This window comes from Thermobia domestica, chromosome 17, assembly GCF_964235325.1.
Source record: "Thermobia domestica chromosome 17, izTheDome1.hap1.1, whole genome shotgun sequence".
Lineage (NCBI taxonomy): Eukaryota > Metazoa > Arthropoda > Insecta > Zygentoma > Lepismatidae > Thermobia > Thermobia domestica.
The window spans coordinates 160,849,839-160,869,661 of NC_137470.1; the positions used below are offsets into that span (position 1 = coordinate 160,849,839).

Consider the following 19,823-nt stretch of genomic DNA (forward strand, 5'->3'; position numbering starts at 1 on the left):
TCATATTGTATGTGTCTTCATACTACTACTTGCACTATAAGAATTTACCATCCTGAAATCTGCAATCTATAATTTAGTAGGTTTGAACATCAAATATGAAGATTTCTCTTTCTTCATACTGTTACGTGCACTATCAAGATTTATCACTCTGATATAAAGAACCTATAATCTAATAACTTGGTACATAAAGTCTTTATATTAATGTGTCATAATACTACTATTACTTATACTATAAGGATTTGTCATTCTGTAACATTTTACCTATAATATAGTAGTTTCGAACACAAATTTTGCAGCTATATGTGTCTTCATACTGTTACTTGCACTATAAGAATTTATAATCCTGAAACTTTTAACCTTCAATCTGGTAAGTTTCAACACAAAGCCTGAGGATTTCTGTAGTTTCAAACTACTACTTGCACTATAAGGATTTATGATCCTGAAATCAGCAACTTCTGATCTAGTTCTTTTGAACATAAAGTTTGAAACTTTTTGAGATTTCATACTATTACTTACAGTATAAGAATTTATCATCCCGAAACCGGCACACTATAATCTATTAGGTATTGACATAAAGTCTACATTATATGAATCATCCTGAAATCTTCAAAATAGTTTAGTAGTTTTGGACATAAAGTCTGAAGATTTATGTGTCTTCATACTAGTACTTGCAATATTAAGATATATTATCCTGAAATCTTCAACCAATAATGTAGTTGGTTTGAATGTAAATCCTGAAGATTTATGTGCATTCTTACTACTACTTGCACAACAATAATTTATCACCCTGAAAACTATAATCCATGGTCTAGTAGTTTCAGACAGAAGATTTATGTGTCTTCATACTGTTATTTTTACTAGAAGGATTTATCAGCCCAAAATCTTGAATGTATAATCTGTTAGCTTCGTACATAAAGTCTTAAGATTTATCTGTCTTCATACTACTACTTGCACTATAATGATTTATCATTTTGAGATTTTTAACCTATAATCTAGTAGCTTCAAACGTAAAGTCTGAAGATTTATGTATCTTCATACTTTTACTTGTTCTATCAGGATTTATCATTCTGAAATCTTCAACCTATACTCTAGTAGCCACGAATATAAAGTATTTAAAATTTTGTATCTTCATACTACTGCTCGCACTGTAAGGATTTATTACTCTGAAATAAACAGCCTGTAATCTAATAGGTTTGAACATAAAGTTTGAATATTTTTGCGTCTTCAAACTACTATCTGTACTTTAAGGATTTATTATTCTTAAATCGACTGTATATGATCTGGTAGGTTTGAACATAAAGTCTGAAGATTCCTGTATTTTCATACAATTACTTGCTCTGTAAGGATTTATCACCCTAAAATCGGCAACCTATAATCAGACTAATACTTGCACTGTAGGTATTTATCATTGTGAAATTTTCAACCTATACTCTACTAGCTTCAGATATAAAGTAGAAAATTTTGTATCTTCATACTACTTCTTACTCTCTAAGAATTTATTATCCTGTATGATTTATATGTCATCATATTTTTATTTGCACAATGAGGATTTATCACTGTGAAATTAAGTACTTATAATCTATACATAAAGTCTAAAAACTAATGTGGCATCATGCTATTACATGCAGTATAAGGATTTATCATTTTGAAACCTTTGACCTATAATCTAATGGCTTCGAACATAAAGTCTGAAGTTTTTTTTGTCTTTCTACTGTTACTTGTACTGTAAGGATTAACCATTTTGAATTTTTCAACCATCATGCTGGTAAGTTTCGACATAAAACTTGAAGATTTGTATATCTTCAAACTCTTACTTGCACAATAAGGAGTTATTCTGAAATCAGAAAACTGTGATGTAGTAGGTTTCAACATAAAGATACACTAGAGTGATTTATCGCCCTGAAACAGGCAACCTATAATCTATGAACACATCTAGTAGCTATGAACCCAATGTCTGAAATATTTTGTGTCTTCACACTATTACTTGAACTATAGGTATCTATTCTGAAATTTTTATCCAAGAATCTAGTAGCTTCTGACACAAAGTCTGAAGATTTGTATATCTTCATACTACTGCTTGCAATGTAAGGATTTGTCACCCTGACATTGGCAATCTATAATCTAACAGTTTCCTACGCACAATCTGATTATTTTTGTGTCCTCAAACTGTTACTTGCACTATAAGGATGTATGACCGTGAAATCTTGAACTTATAATTTAATAACCTCGAACATAGACTCTGAAGTTGTCTGTGTTTTGATACCATTACTTGCACTGTAAGGATTAATAATAATCCTTAAATCTTCAAAATATAATTTAGTAGGTTTGAAGATAAAGTCTGAAACTTCACGTCTTCAAATCATTACCTGTTTATCACTTTTAATTATTCATCCTATAATCTAATAGCTTCTGACATAATATAAGAAGATCACTGTGTCTACATACTAGTAAAGATTTATAATTCTGAAATCATCAAACTTTAATCTAGTAGATTTGAACATAAATTCTGAATATTTAAGTGTCTTCATACTATTACTTACACTATAAGGATTTATCCTGAAATCGGCAACCAATAATTTAGTAGTTTTAGACATAAAGTCTAAAAATTTCTGAGTCCTCATACTATTACTTGCACTGCAAGGATTTATCACCATAAATACTTTAACCTTTAGTCTCGTAGTTTCTGATATAAAATCTTAAAAATTCTCTCATAGCACTATTGTTTGTAGTATAGGCATTTATCATTCTGAAATCTAGTATCGTGGGACGTAAAGTATGATTTTTTTTATAAGTTCATACTAATATTTGCACTGTAAGGATTTATCATCCTGAAATCTCCAACATACAATCTACTAGCTTCGAACGTAATGTTTAGAGATTTTTGTCTTCACAGTATTACTTGCACTATAGGTATTAATGGTTCTGAAACCTTTATGCTACAATCTAATAGGTTCGAAAGTAAAGTCTGAAGATTTCTGTGTATTAATACTAATACTTACATTACATATATCTATCAACTTGAAATCTTCAGCCTATAATTCAGTAGCTTCGGATATGGGATATTCCGTATTGCCACTCGGAGACTCGCATAAGTAAAATGTGAATTCAATAAATATATAATTTTCTCTGAACGCGTAAACAAAACTATTTAAAGTTCTTATTTGGCAAGATCGTCTAGGGTGGAACGTAGAAAATACAAACACAATTGAAATTTAGCCCACATTACTTAGGGTTCAGGGAAATCTTTGATAGAAAGTCCTTTCTTTCAATTGGTTGAAATACTTATTTCTTAAGTTTTACTCTAAACGAGTGGAAAATTGCCTTAATTGAAAACAATAGCTCTAAATTGTTTCAGAAAGTCAAACAGGCTTGTTTCTCTTTCCGGAGAAGTGCACTTTCTAAATAAATAATTAATAAATTGCGCTCATAAATTAACGAAATAATTTCTGAAAAGTTGGTAAGTTTGTTTAAAAGACAGAGGGCTGAAATTCGTCCATATACAAGCCATTATACTCTCTGAATTTCTGTAAAGACAGACTCAGTATTCAAAGTGTTATCTGACTTAGAGCCTTCAACAAGGATTGTCCTTAATCGGACGTAGTATTGAAGGAAATAGCTGGCTATTTCAGTGTCAGTTCAGAAATCACTGGAAATACCATGGTAAAATGAGAACTTGAAAATTACGCTGCCTGAGGGTCTGATAAAATTACCAGAATTCAACATAAGTTATTTGTTCATACAGCTGAATGTTAGTCTTGCATTTTTGTCCCATTGTTCACATGAAAACAATGTTTAATGTGTGATGAGCTTCTGAAGGATTTTTAGGTACTTACACTCATTTTAATACTATTATGAAAATAAAAGAATAATTCTTAAGTATTACTGGGATTTTTAATGTAAATAATACATTTTAAACTTAAATTACCAATCAGACTTTTCAAGCGCTTATCGACGATTCTTTATGGTCTTCTAACGTGTACTCCAAGGGATAAATACTCTATAGCTGAGTCCTCGCATGTGTGAAAAGATGTCTAACACAGTCACTCAACCACCGTTTCAAGCAGTAAATACCTATATAAAAAAGAAACATCATTTAAAGACACAAATATTAAAAACAATATCCAACAATATGTTACCGGTATAAATAAACAAACACTAGAATTTGCAGCAGGGCCGTGATCCCTTTTTGGAGACTGACTTGAGTTCATCTTACATTCATGCACGTATAGCATGAAACAACTTCAAGTTTCGAGGAGGGGACAATGGTGGTTGCAGGAGAGTTGAACCCTCTTGTTGCCAAACCTAAGGACTTGCGCGAAATGTATATTTATGAATGAATGGACCTACGTTTATAACAAGAGGTAAAAATATTTCCGCCTAAATACTTATGCAACACGTAACTCTTTAATGTTTTGAGGTTTGCATATTAGCGTTATGTGAAACGTAACTGTACAAAACTTTGGGATATGCGTGGATAGCCATCGTTAAACTCACAGTTACTAGTATTGATAGAAACGGGTTGACTCTAATAAGGATCTCGACTGAGGCTATCGTTCTTGCTATCTATTACAACAAAACAGAATTCAAAAAATCGATTTCGTTATTGATTTACATGAGGAGTAATGGACGTACGTACTAACTTCTAAGCTCCGCTGACGTGATCCTAATAAGTAAACATTCTGAAATGACTTAAGATAGAACATCAAATGAGTGAAGTACGGCACAGTTGAGAGAAAGAGTCACCACGAAAATGAAGGGTAATTCCACGTTTCACTTGGAAAACATTTTCAAAATTGTTTCAAGGATATAAACATCTGACAAAGAGAAGAAAATGAAATAGTGAGTTCATACAGGCACGGTAAACAGGTACAAGAAGTTAAATACCAGTTCTTTTTAAAATAAATTTTATAACAAATACATATAAAGGGCAAATTTGAGCTTATAACGACTTAAAAATCATATTTACGTTAACGTATAGCTCTAGAAGTACCATACAATGCCTAATACACTCCATATATATGCACAATATATATCGTAGTTTATACCTACAATTTATGAGAACTTAAAAGAATATAACCCGAGGGGAAAAGGCGATTATGTGTCAGATTCTACTGAGTCGTAACTGCATTTACTTACTATTGAAATGGGGAATTCATTTCGTGTAATCATAAAAGTACCTGATTAGTTGAAGTAAAAGAAAAATGTGAAAAGAAGGGTTGGTTTGATAGGTGTAGCCCTTCAAAACAAACTATATTATTTTTTAAATATACGAGGTTATTTTCAAAAGTTTTAGATCTGACGCTGAAGTATTGCACGACTGGTAATAAGTCGCTCATAGTATTTAGTGCCATTTATAGAAGAAATAATGTATTAGTTTCAATTGTCTAGCTTCGCCAGTTTGTCATTTGAATCAATCGCTATGGGTTGAGCGCGCTAACTGCATGACAACGCTTCAGCCCACATGGCTGTTGTTACCAAGTGTGCAGTGCTCTGGATCTCATCGAAACCGCTGTCTTTCAATGTAGCATTGGCAACAACAGCGATGTGGACTGGAACATTGCCATGCAATAAGCGAGATCAACGCATAGCAGTAGATTTAAATGACTGATTCTAACAAACTGACGCATTTAGACAGTTTCAATTGATACATTACTTCTTCCATAGATGCATCTACACGACATGAACGGCTTATTACAAGTGGACTGATTTTAATGTCAGTCCAGAGATCATTGGAAATGCCGTCGCAAAATGAAAAATTTAAAATTACGCTGCTGGAGCCTCTAATAAAAGAAATACAAGGGTTCAATTTAACTTATTTATTCATACAGTTAGAGCTTGTTCTTGTTTTTGGTTTCATTGCTTGTCATTTTAGCACTATTAATAAAATAAAAGAATAATGCTTAAATCTTATTGATACTCTTAATGTAAATAATAATACATTCCAAATTTAAATTACCAACCAATCTTTTCAAGCGCTTATGGATGAGGCATTATGGTCTTCTAACGTATACTCCAAGGGATACATACTCTAGAGCTGAGACCTCACATGTGTGAAATGATGTCTAACACAGTTAATCAACTGGCGTTTCGAGCAGTAAATTGCCTATAAATAAAAAAAAACATCATTTAGAGACACAAATTTTAATCCAACAGTATGTTACCGGTATAAATAAACAAATAGTAAAGTTTGCAGCAGGGCCACGATCGCTTAAGGGGAAATGACTTGATTTCATCTTACATTCATGCATACATAGGGCAAAACAACTGAAAGTTTCGAGGAAAGAACAAAGGTGATTGCAGGGGAGCTGAACACTCTGGTACCCCTTACTACAAGCTTGTGCGAAACCTACATTTATGAATGAATGGGTTTTCGTTTACATCAAAAATTAAGAATATCAATTTGATTTTGCCTTGATACTTATGCACCCCGTAACTCTTAAATAATTGGAGGTTTCCATAATAGCGTTACGCGAAACGTACATATGAAAATGAATGCGATATGGTTTGACATCGTTAAACTCAAAATTACTATTAAATATATTGATCGGTTAATTCTATTAATAAACTTAACTTAGGTAATCGCTGTAGCTATTGCAACGAACAGAATTCAAAAAATTCGATTTCGTTAGTTACCGTGAGAAGTAACGGACGTACGTCCTAAAATTAAATTCTTCTTAGCCCCGCTGACGTGATCTTAATAAGTAAATATTCCGAAATAACTTCGGATAGAATACCAAACAACATCAGTCAAGTGTTGTACAGTTGCGAGAAATAGATATCACGAAAATGAGCAGTAATTCCATATTTCACGTGCAAAATATCTTTTCTTTTCTTTCTTTTTCTTTTTCTTTTTTTTTTTTTTGAAAAAAATCGTTTCAAGGATATAAACATCTCACAAAGAGAAGAAAATAAAACAAGTGAGTGTCGTGAAAGTACAGTAAACATAAAAGTACCGCAAAACGGAAAAGTACCGTACATTGCAAAAGTACAGTAAACATCCAAACTATGTGAATTCAATCATGGAAGTCACGTAGGTCTTTAACATCTCGTGGCGATAGAGGATCAAGATAAAAGATGGAACCGATCCATTAGAAGCTGAATCCATGTGAAAAATCAATTTCTTCCTGTCTCTCACCGTTTCTGCTATTTGGATATCCTAATTATATATAAAACTGCGTAAACTCACTGACATAAAATATCGGGTACTTCCGGTTGACGTGGAAAGTTAAAATTCCGTATGATTGTAGCTTTTCTAGATTAATTCACAGATAAACTGCCAAAAGTGAATATTTTTAATTTTTAGGGGGTCTAAAGGAGGGATGAAGAAATTCGCCGTGTTACTTAAATGGAACTATTTTGTTTTACCTATGTTTTGGGTACTTGGAATTAAAATTAAAACTTGAAATTCGGCATGCTTGTACGTTTCTGTTAGTTTTACTTAAGTAAATCGCAAAAAAAAAAAAAAATCCAATTTTAGAGTGGTTTTATGGGGAACTGAGAAGTCTTTCCCATGTTATTTATATGGGACATCTTCTACACCCCAAAATTTTTAGGCACTTTCAGCAGGATTAGAATGATGCAATTTGGCATGATTGTACCCTTCTGGAACTAACCTACAGGAAAATTGCCAAAAGTGAATATTTTTAGTTTGTAGGGAGTCTAAAGAGGATGAAGAAATTCTTATGTTATTTAAACGGGCCTTTTCTTGAGTATAAAATCTTCTCTTTTAGGTAGTTGAAATAGGAAAAGAAACTTTAAATTTGGTTGAATTGTGGGTTAAGAGGTGCGGGGCCATAGGCCGAGCTAAAACGGGTGTAATGAAAGTTACGAGCTGTTATTTGTATATACATTTGTATTGTTCTTACTTCGATAACCATTTCTGTTTGTATCAAGGTAGTTTTTTTTTTTTTTTTTATGGACATGTGTTGTTTTAAAATGAGGTACATATCGTTGTTAACAAAATAGACTACTTTAGGTCTACACTCTTAAGTTCTGGAAATACAAATGAACAAAATTCACTCTTGAAGCAGAGGCTGATAGGTATATGGTGAAAAGTCATAGGTCGAGCAAACGTGGGGGTCTGGGGGCGAGGCCCCCAGCTGGCCAAAGGCTAGTCAAAATTAAAACCGAAAATAGTAAAATATTTCTTTTAGTTTCGGTTGCGAAAGAGGGATAAAGTCCACGCTGATGATAAAACAGTTTTCATGGTACTGGATACGCACAAAGAAATGCTTTTCGGTATATACACTATTAAGGATTCTTCACTGTAGTAATTAGCGTTAAAACTGGAAATTCTAGATTTCTACAACTTCAGGTTTCCATAGAGAAATCAAGATCGAAATAGGAATTCCTCTTCGGACACTGAATTCACATAAAGAAGGTATTGATTGCTGTGTCTGACCGTTTCTGCTCTGTGAAGATCAATATTGAATCCGGAAGTGGTAAGAGACTTCTTTCACATCCGGTTTCAAGGAAGAAACAAAATTGTAGCTAGGATCTATTTTTGCGATAGTGGATCCATAGTTATATCTAAGTTGTTTCTTGCTATCTATAAGTATATTTTTACTATTACGATCAGTGTTGAAACCGTTTTTTTTTTTTTTTTTTTTTTTGCTTGTTTTTACAACTATTGTTTCAATACAGAGACAAATCTCTAGATTAAACTTGCTCTTGGAACGGAGACTCCATGGAAGAAAACATTTACCATCATTGCTCTATTGAGATAAATGAGGTAAACAGGCAGAGAGGGACACAGTGTCTCAGTAGAGCGCTTACCTCTAGTGCATGGGGTCCCTTGATCGATTCCCGGCCAAATAAGTTTGTGGTGGACACTATCGTGTTCGTGGATTTCCTCGGGGTACTATCGTTTCCTCCTACATTCTCTTTCCACTAAATATTCCACCATAGTTCACTTGCTTAATCATAGCCTCCCTTAGCCTAGCTGGCACAATCGTGGGACGTTTAACTGAAACAGGAAGTGGTAGAAGATTTGTACCATTTCCGGTTAAGTAAAGAGATATGGAGGAGATAGAATGAATTCTCAGGACGCTTAATAGTTTCTAAAAATATCACTTCTCGTTGTCTACTGGTGGCACGTTGGCTCAGTGGTAGAGCGCTCACCTCTGGTGTGTGGGGTCCCTAGTTCGACCCCGGGAAAGTAAGCTTGTATCCTTGGGATTTCCCGTCGGGGTATTCTCGTCTCCTCCAACCTTATTATTTCGCAATTTTTCCCATCATCATTCACCTGCCTTAGTCATCCGTCTCCCTTAGCCTAAGGGGCATAAACGTGAGACGTTAAACTGAAAGACTTCATTTTTTTGTTTTTGTTGTCTACCATCATTTTGACTCTATGGTGATTAATGACGAAAGAGGTAATAGTTCATTTCTTTAACTTCCGATTTGAACAGTAGATTAAGGGCCAAAATAGAACATATTCTTGGAACGCTGAATCGATTCCAGGTAACACTTGCGTCTCTGGCGGGGGGACGAGGGGGACGCGTCCCCCCAATATTTTGAAGTACAAATTATTCAATATTTTATTCTAATTTAATTTATTTACTAACGACAGAATATCATATAATAATAATAATTATATTTATTTGGAATATAATATTCAGGCTGTGAAACGATTGTAATCGAGTTCTTGATATAGCTTAGGGGATCCGTGAGGTTAAGCAGAAAGGTAAGAAATGGAATCGAAGTTAATAAACAGGTTGGGCTAGGTAGTACCATTTAAATAACTTTCTTTGATGTCCCTCCCAAATTTTACATGCCAGAGACGCAAATGCCAGGTAACTACTGTATTTGTTTTCATCTCTTACCGTTTTCACTGTTATACACCTCTTGACAGGCAGACAGACAAACAGACAGACAGAAGGATATAGCCGTACAAGAAGACCTCCCATACGTGTTTTATGCATATCATAGTTTCCCACTCTAAAGTGAAATGAAATACCATGTGTGATCAAAAAATATGGTGAATAATTTGATTAGAAACGACGTAATAAGCTTACATGGAATTCGATTTAATCTCCTTCAAAGTACTGTCCTTGGTTAGCAATGCATTTATCCAAACGTTGAATCCATGACTGGAAGCATTTCTGGAAGGCTTCTTTTGGAAGGGCGTTCAGCTGCTCTGTCGTGGCTCTCTCAATATCATGAATGGTGTCAAAACGTTTTCCTTTAAAATGAAATGAAATCTTTGAGTTTTACGTCCCACGGTTATGCCGGTTAGGCTAAAGGAGACGGTGATGATGAGTGATGAATGAAATGGTGGAATGAAGAAAGTGGGAGGATACGGGAGAACCCCGAAAAAACCCACGCACACGGTGTTTGTCCACCACAAAGTTCACTTGGCGGGGGCTGGGATCGAACCCGGGACCCCAAGCACCAGAGGTGAACGCTCTACCACTGAGCCACCGCGGCCCCTTTTTACTTTAAGACCAGTTTTAATTTTTGGCAAAAACCAGAAGAAACATGGTGCTATATCTGGAGAGCACAACGAATATGAACAGATAGGAACATTTTTCCGGTCAAAAACTTGCGGACTAAAAGCAAGATATGACATTACACGTTTCCATGGTGAAGAAAGAAGCCATTTGTCCAGTTTAATCGGCAGTTAAAATACTTTTTACGGACTGGTACGCAATTTTTAGTTCTTTGAAAAGCTCTCGATTAATCATTCGCCTGTTTAAACAAATCATTTGTGGCACTTTTTTTTTACGTTTTCATCTGTTTCTGACGTCGAAGGAAGTCTCGATCGTTACTCGTTTCCAGCCGACTCCTTGCCGCTTTTGAATCACTCATACCCAAGGGCTCCGATTCTCTGTAAATTTGGGGGAGGATGCATTCAGATGCAGAAGGCATATATGAGGATTTTAAGACAAATTCAATTCAAATTATGAAAAAATATTGTATATTCATAAATATAATGAGGGTTCCCACATGAGCTTTGGGGGAGGGAGGCAGGACCTGCGCCTTTGCTCATACCACTTGTAAAACTCTTCAATACCACCTCTTCATCTCCATACACTGATTTTGACATTTCATCTGCTTCTTTGGCACTTTATTTTGCAGCTTAGTACAGAACTTAGTTGGCGAGCGACAGACACTCTTAACACGTTCTCACTCTTCTGCCTCTGAAAGCCAACTAACATGTCACAACTTGTTTAAACTCGACACTGACTGTACCAAAGGTTTAGGCTGCCGGGATTACTAGTTGAGATGAATATAATGTCGATAGATGGCACTGTGGAACTGTATTCACCGTACTTTTTGTTCACACTTTGTACTTAATTTAACATATCACGACTGTCTACTTTAAGTTAAAGGAGGCGGATGGATAATGAAAATGAGTTCAGTATGAAAGAATTAATGGAATGTTTGTGAGAGGAAAAAAAGAAAAACCTCAGAAAACCCACTGAAATGATGGGAGAAAAAGAAATAACTCTTAAAGCAATCTACTTCGAAAACTACGGGTGTTAACTCAAACTGTTTATGATCTCCTGACTGAGCTCATGTGGTTCGGATTCCACGTTAATCAGTAGGTGCACGTCTCATATAGCCTCGCTGCTGAACGGGACGTTAAACTCAAAATCCACTCGACTTAACTCAAACTGTTTATTAAATTATACGAAAGTGTGCCACAAATTTTATAATAACCATATGTTTGAATCGTGTTGTACTGTACAAACAGAACGAAGTTTTTCTAGTGTGAGTAAGTGCTAAAATCATCGGAGCTACTCATTACCTTATCTTTTAGCATTCGTTGGGCTAATACATTAATTTTGTACTTAAATTTAAACCATACTCACTGTGTTTGTCAATATCTATCTATCTATCTATCTATCTATCTATCTATATATATATATATATATATATATATATATATATATATATATATATATATGCACCTAAGGAGCTGAGGTGGCTCAGTGGTAGAGTGCTTACCTCTTACGCGTAGGGTCTCTGATTCCATCTCAGCTAGCTTCAAGTGAGTTTTGTTGTGTATAAAGACGGTATGCGTAACTTTTTCCCAGGGTTCTTCTATTTTCTCCCACTTTCTACATTCCACCATTATAATGCATCTTATCACCATCGTTTTCTTCAGCTTCGGTGCATAATTGTGGGAAGGTTTATTAAGAGTCTTCATCCCGGCGAAATTAAGATACCGCTAATTTTACAGTAATTATGTGATATCTTCAAATAGATTAAAGATAATTGAAATATGGAACAAGAGCGCCCTAGACAATATTATTTTGCGTGAGGTACCGTTATCACAAGTCACGTAGCGGCTTTCCGTTTCCAGCCGGTTAGAAACGCGAAAATAAATGCCGATTTTCAAAATGGCTCGAAATCAAAAGCAGATAAGTGAGTCGTGATAACGGTTTCACATGTAAAATAATATTGTCTAGGGCGCTCTGTTTCCACATTTCGATTATCTTTTATCTATTTGAAGATATCACATAATTACTGTAAAATTAGCGGTATTTTAATTTCGCCGGGATGAAGACTCTTTAAGTCGGTACACCTAACAGTTCGGAAAGCTATTACAGAAAAGTTCCATTGGATACTAGTACAAGTCTGTCAAGCTGCTTGCGACAATGTTGTCCTTCGTCTCCAGGCATGATCTGTTTGGATGGTTCATTGCTTGAGCATGCCATGGAGAATAGAGATTAAAATTCTTATAAGTAAAGGTGTTAGAGTAATGTGTTTATGTGTGTTTATGTTCAAATTATGTTGTTAGTTTCTTTACCGCAGTCTTTCAAACATCATAAGCCACCCTATAATTCCCCTGTATGATCCTGGTAAGTAGTTTTATTTTTTTAAATTGATTCTACTCAACCTCGTCCCCTAAAATAATACCAGACCCTTCTAACTTTACATTCAATACAGTGGTCGATGTGAAATACATGTAGGTAGGAGGATATCTTTCGACAAACTCTTTGCTGACAGTAAGATTTAGGTTGAGCAGTATTAAAATTAGAGGTCACACCGTGTGTTTTGAACATGCTTCAACACAATTTCAGTAGGAAAAGAATGTTACTTAATCGTGATCAGGGGCGTACCCATGCGGGGGGGGCGGACCCGAGCAAAACTTCAAAACTTCGTAGCTTCATATACATCCAGGAGCGTCGTTTCAGATTTTGCTTGGGGGGGCAAGACCCCTTGATAAAAGTAAAATTTCACGTTTTTCACTCATTTATTACTATTCTATTGATAAAATCTATATAAATCTCAAACCAGGGGGGGGCAATTGCCCCTCCCTGCGCCCCCTAAATGGCGCCCCTGTATACATCTATACAATTTCTTAATAAATCTATACTTGTTTACCTGTGAAGTGTCTGATGTAGCCTGAAGATTGGTACTTTCTCTTTTTTTTTATCAAAGATATCTAATTCTATATTTTTTTCTATGAATACAAGCGGCAGTACATAACAATTTCTTTTCGTCTTTCCAGGCAAGCCGGTAGCTAGCCCAAAATGTAGGGGGAGCCCGGCTGAAGTTAGGGGAGGCGATCCAATCATATTATAGTTTATTATCATGTTATAGTTTATTTGCTAGCCTACCGTGAAAATTTTAGGGAGCCAGCCAAAATTTAGGGGGGGGGGCTAGACCCCCCTTGAATACGGGCCTGTTTCCAGGTGCAGAATAATACAGATTCAATAGTGTATAGTAGTACCTAGTAGTAGTGTTTGGTAGTATTGGACCCTACCCAAAACTTTGGAACCATCCTAACAAAAATTTCCGAGTGTGCGCCTGGTCGTGACCCTAGCATCCTTCTTGTGAACTTGTTATGACACTTAACCGCCGGTGGAAACTATATCGGTAGGCTTAACCGCCGGTTGAAACTATATCGGTAGGCTTACTCGGGGAAAACATTATTTGCATTAAAACAAACTGTATGTAGGTCTAAACCTGAGGTAAAATGAAAACAAAAGCGTTTTATTTAGCCATATTTTGAGCATTCATTTTTAAGTGTCGGAACACTTAAGAAATAGAGCTTAGTATGGAGCTTTCAATAGATACTGTCCAACTTCAATGACGTAAATTTTACTCTACAAACTTAACTTTACCTGATAAGATGAAAATTTATTAGACACCTTTCTAAAATACTTACTCGAGCATAAACCTTCATATGTCTACTTTTCCAATCCCCAATGTGAAAGCATTGATTCTGGATGATAAGCTGCTACAATTTTTAGAGCTCACCATACCAATTATCTGAGAATAGAATAATATGAATATTAGCAAAAATAAAATTAACTTTGTGAGAAGCCATGGTGACTTACTGGCAAGGGCGCCGATTTCTCTGTAAATTTGGGAAGGCATGCAGAAGGCATATATGGGGATTTTTAAGACAAATTGCATTCAAATGATGCCAAATATAGAATATTGATAAATACAATGAGGGGGCATACATGAGCTTTGGGGGCCCTGGCCCCCTCGGCCCTCTAGGATCGACGCCCTTGCTTACTGGGTCACCTCCGCACTGTAAAAAAAATTAAAAAATAAACACTTTTAGTACAGATGTGGAAGGGGAAATATATCAAGTGTGTGTTTATAAAGTGTGTTTCGCGTGCCCAAAAGCGTCCATTCTCCGAAAACATTATCTAGTATGACATATTTGAAACACTTCTTCTCAGCACAGGTCAAAAACAAAGTGATGACATACATTTTGCACATTTTGTACATACATCTGGGACATACTTGAACAACATAGTATCTATTAGGGGTGAATATGTGTCGTCTGGAGGTGTTCAAAGAGTGTTGGTAATGTGTGCAGTGTTCTACTGTGTCTGAAAGTAGTTTCTGTATTTTTTTGCTGTGTGAGGTGGGTAAGCCTTCTATCTTCTCCCACATTCTAGTTTCCTTCAATTAGTTCATAACCAGTGGTGCCCACCCCCTTATGTCCATGACGCACCCTCCCCAAATTGTCTATCCATAGATGTTCTTTCATGAAAAAAAATCTTTTCGATTAATTTTTACACCCCCTCAAACATATTTATATAGATTTTTAACCCCCTCAAATATTTCAGTGACGGAGTTTGCGTCATAGTCCCCCTTTGTGGGCACCCCTGTCATAACACAGCCACACAAAAAATGAAAAAAAAAGTTATGTGACTCGGACTCCAGGTATGGATTCGATGTTTTTCTTTTTCTTTCTTTTTTGCGCCAAATCCAAAGTTCGAAACCCCAGGACGCTTGACCACGTCAATTTTATTATGGGTGAAAATTTTCGGCGATGTTTGATAGGGAGGATACACTGAACACAGTCATACAAAAAAAAATCTGTGCCCCGGACCCCAGGGTATGGATTCGATTTTTTTTTTTTTACATCGAATTCAAATTTTGAAACTCCAGGACGATTGAATATGTCAATTTTGTTTTATGGGAGAAACACATGTGTATCCTCCCTATCCAAAATCGCTCAAGTTTTTTGCCCATTAAAAAAATTTACATGGTTAATCATCCTGGGGTTTTCGAAATTTGGATTCTGTGTAACAAAATACATGAAACCCATACCGTGGGGTCTCCTGCACAGAACATTTTTATTTTAGTGTGTGGCTTGAATCATTCACTTTCATTAACATACTGGACTTTAGCCTAAAGGGCGTAATAGTGAGACCTTAAGAGGGTTCTCGACGTCGAAATTATATTGCCGCAAATTTTAAACGTTTCCCTAAATATTTCATAAACTTACAGAGGAGAAAAATTGCAAGTTGCTGTTCTTTCAACAATGTGATTTTCCAAATGATAGCGTAGTTACAACTCCTCTGAATGTTTTGGTTATGTAAAAAGCTAGGAACGAACTGTTTTTTTTTTTTTTTTTTTTTTCGCGTTATAAAGTTGATTTCCTAACTTTCAAACAACGGAAAACATTCAAAGAAGTTGTAACTACGCTATCATTTGGAAAATTATATTGTTAAAAGAACAACAACTTGAAATTTTTCTCTGCTTTATACGTTTCTGAGATATTTACGATAAAGTTTAAAATTTGCGGGCAATTTAATTTCGGCGTTGAGAACCCTCTTAAACTAGAGTTTTTCAGTTAACCTCGAGAGTGATCATGCCTCGATTAAAATAACGCTAAGTTCTTGAGAAAGATTTCTTTTCTTTCCTTTTTTTTTTTCCAAAAATTAAGGTTTCAGTTAACGTAGATTAAGTGTTATTACTATTTAGATGTGTAACATTGAAAAAAACATTTGCATGTTTCCAGAAAAGTCTTTATAAGGACCTTAGAAAGTCCTTTGCTACTGCTATATACCTTTATCTAGAATTAGTGCGTCAGTGCATAAGGGAATCAAGTCCATTTCTGATCATTAAAAAAAGCGTTAAAACTTTTCCCTGTACTTAAGCGTATCGTACAAATATTCTCTCTCTTTTTCTGACAACTTTGGGGATGTTACTTGATTCCTTTGTGCTCTGAACGTCCCACTGGTTTCTTGGATCTCTCTTATCTTTTGCAGATCAGATGTGAGTAAAAATGACATTTCTGCTGCATTGCCGGACAACATGAAAATCGAAAAATGTACCAAAGTGTACTAAATTGGGTTATGTTAGGTTAGGTTAGCTGCTGTATCCAGGACCAGACGAAAATCGTGAAAAATACCAAAACATACCACACTAGTTATTTTTGCACAATTTGATAAAACTCGATAGCCTTTACACATTCGAGCCATTTCCACACTGCCTTTCCCGTCACTAAATCTTAACAAAATGAAATGAAATCTTTGAGTTTTACGTCCCACTTTTATGTCTGTTAGGCTAAAGGAGACGGTGATGATGAGTAATGAATGAAATGGTGGAATGAAGAAAGTGGGAGGAAACGGGAGAACCCCGAGAAAACCCACGCACACGGTGTTTGTCCACCACAAAGTTCACTTGGCGGGGGCTGGGATCGAACCCGGGACCCCTAGCACCAGAGGTGAACGCTCTACCACTGAGCCACCGCGGCCCCTAAATCTTAACAAGTGTACCTCTCCGCCAAATAGCCCCTTCCGCCTCCACATACAGTGCCGCTTACATCATCAAAAATATCCTACAACAACAATCACCTTCTTAACTTCAACTATTCCCCTCACCTGATTTTCACTCACTCTTCCTCAAAAACCAAAACGAATTTTCCAATTCACCCGGTAAATTTCCTAAAATTGGTCCGGCGAAACAGCAGTTAATCCATAGAAATACATATTTTTAAATATGAAAATACACAAACAAAGGCTATGTAAAATTTTTAGATACGAGAATAGACCGGTAAATAATAATAATAATAATAATAATAATAATAATAATAATAATAATAATAATAATAATAATAATAATAATAATAATAATAAGGATGAACATTGTATTCCATTTTGCAGCTGAACATCCTAGCGAGCTCCACTCGGTATAAATATCCTACCCTGACCTGCTAAATCTACATCTATGCCCTACGACTACGTGTTTGATGGCGACTCACCGGAAGCCGGGCTGACGCAATGACCACCGCATATCTACAAGTTTCACAGCAAGCGTGGTGTACCAAACCCCAAACATGTATTCATATTCACCATTCCCGGCTAATTGCACGAACGGCTGTTTATATGACTGGTTGGAGTGGTTACACATATCATTAAGATGAATATGTTATTTTTTCTTAATACTGTGCAGAGGTGCTCATACTTCCCAAGGGCTTGGGCGTTACAATTTTTCGCACAAATGCGGAGAAGGAACCTACTTTTTTTTAATCAATAGGCCTACCTTAAATAAAACCTATCTCCACCACTTTAAATGTATGGGTATCCAACACTACAACCGGAAGTCTGCCATTTCCTATTTCAATAGAGACAACATGGCGGACATCCATGAAACTGAATTCACATACAAAACACATTTTTTGCTATCTATTTTTTTTTTTTCTCTATATTGATCAATACTGAAGCCGAAGGCGGCAAATTTCCAGCACTTTCGGTCTCAATAGAATAATAAAAACGGCTGAAAGCATATCAAAAATCTTTTTCCGCTACGTTTCAACATTCCTGCCCTGGTACCTTTCCACAGACAAAAGGTCATATTAATTATATTACAACTGTTCTACTTATGCATAGCACAGATTGGGACAACTAAAAAATTATTAGTTGAGTCGAACAAGATTTGTCCACATCAACGTACTTTTACAGAGGAAACCATGAGAGTTCGTTGAAATTTGTAAACGCTGAGACCACACCATGGGGTCTCATGAAGAAAAAAAAAATTGTTCAAAATTCATTTCCTTTGTTTCAAAAATATAAATCATCTCACTATGACTCCAATTTTTACTTGAGTTGATCCAGGTGTTTTTTTTTTTTCAAATATACAAAACTATTGCTATAACCCTAACTGACTATGTAATGGCGGAAAGAAACACACACAAGATAGAATCAAAGATTTTTCAAGTAAAAGTACGTTACTCTCATCAATTTAAATTCACTTCTCTTTATAATTACCTAGAGACATTTTTAACACTTGACAAAACACTGTTGTATGCACCAAATTACTATAATTTCATAATATGTCAAACGTGCCTTAAGGTTGTAGGCCATTAATGCTGTCATTCATTGCACTTTCTTGGAAAATATATATATAGGACTATATTTACAATTAACATCATGTAAAATTTTTGACAGAAAAATTAAAATTATATCCGGAATATTTTCTACTAAGTAGCAATCCTCCAGATGCCTCTAAAACATATATTTATGAATTTATCTACATACCGGTAAAAGTGGTGCGCAACCATCCGATGTGTCACGTACAAGTAAATTGCACAATCATGATCGGCAATTTTATGTCACCGGAGCATGCGCGATTCGTACAGCTATTCACCACCATTACATAAATTAATACTAAACAACAACTTTGTGTCGGAATTATAGTTTTAATGATTACTTGCCTTCTTTTTATCCTAAATAGCTAATCAAGCATTCGGCGATTGTATCGTGGACCCAATAAATTCAGATATTGATCAAAATAATGAAAATGCCTTAACCAAATGCTACTTAACTTACTAATGTGGCGGAGGATCATTGATGCCAACATTGCAACATTATAAAATCCCATCTTAAGATTCAAAAATTCCCATTTTGCTCTTGAAATTCCCAAAAATGAGCTAGCTAAGCTAAAGGAGACGGTGATGGTGGGTAATGAATGAAATGGTAGAATGAAGAAAGTAGAAGGAAACGGAAGAACTCCGAGAAAACCCACGTACACGGTGTTTGACCACCGCGAAGTTAATTTAGCTTGAGTGGGCATCGAACTTCATTTTCCCACGTTATATTAATTACAAAATTACGAAATGTTTTTTTTTTTAAAAAAAAAAACAGGAAAAATGAAACTATTATATGTCACACATTTTCTTTGATATATGAGTAAACTACCCGTAATTTTCGAACTTCTACGTTTATCAAGTAGTTGATGAATATCTATTTTTTCCTTACTTTAAAGAAATTTACATTACTTCTTTGTGTCATCATGTTGTAATGAGCTAAGACTACTACAAGAACTTAATTCTCCAGTCATTTGGTGTAGATCGTTTTAGAAGTTGGTTGTTTATCATTTTGCATTTTACTTGCTTTTCCGTTAATTATATTCTTTGTATTTAAAAAATACCATACACAATTTACCTTTCTTGGAGCCTGTTTTTAGAGAATCACGAGTTACTTCTGCACTAGCATGCATTTTCCAACAAAAGCTGACAGTTAACACTGATTCCAAGATTATTGAGGATTTATTGATCTACTTTCTATCTTCAGAGAATTTTGTTACTGTCGATGAAAAATATCATATTTATTGCCAATTGT

At 35.3% G+C, this 19,823-nt stretch overlaps 1 long non-coding RNA gene across 1 annotated transcript; it reads right to left on the minus strand.

Annotated features, from left to right (window-relative positions):
• Positions 1-3,966: 3,966 nt before the first annotated feature.
• LOC145673919 (uncharacterized) lies at positions 3,967-18,774 on the minus strand. The gene is made up of 4 exons (XR_014128846.1): positions 18,741-18,774; positions 14,120-14,223; positions 5,961-6,103; positions 3,967-4,071 (listed from the first exon to the last, which is right to left on the minus strand). It is a non-coding gene; the product is annotated as an uncharacterized LOC145673919 (long non-coding RNA).
• Between the last annotated feature and the right edge of the window lie 1,049 nt (positions 18,775-19,823).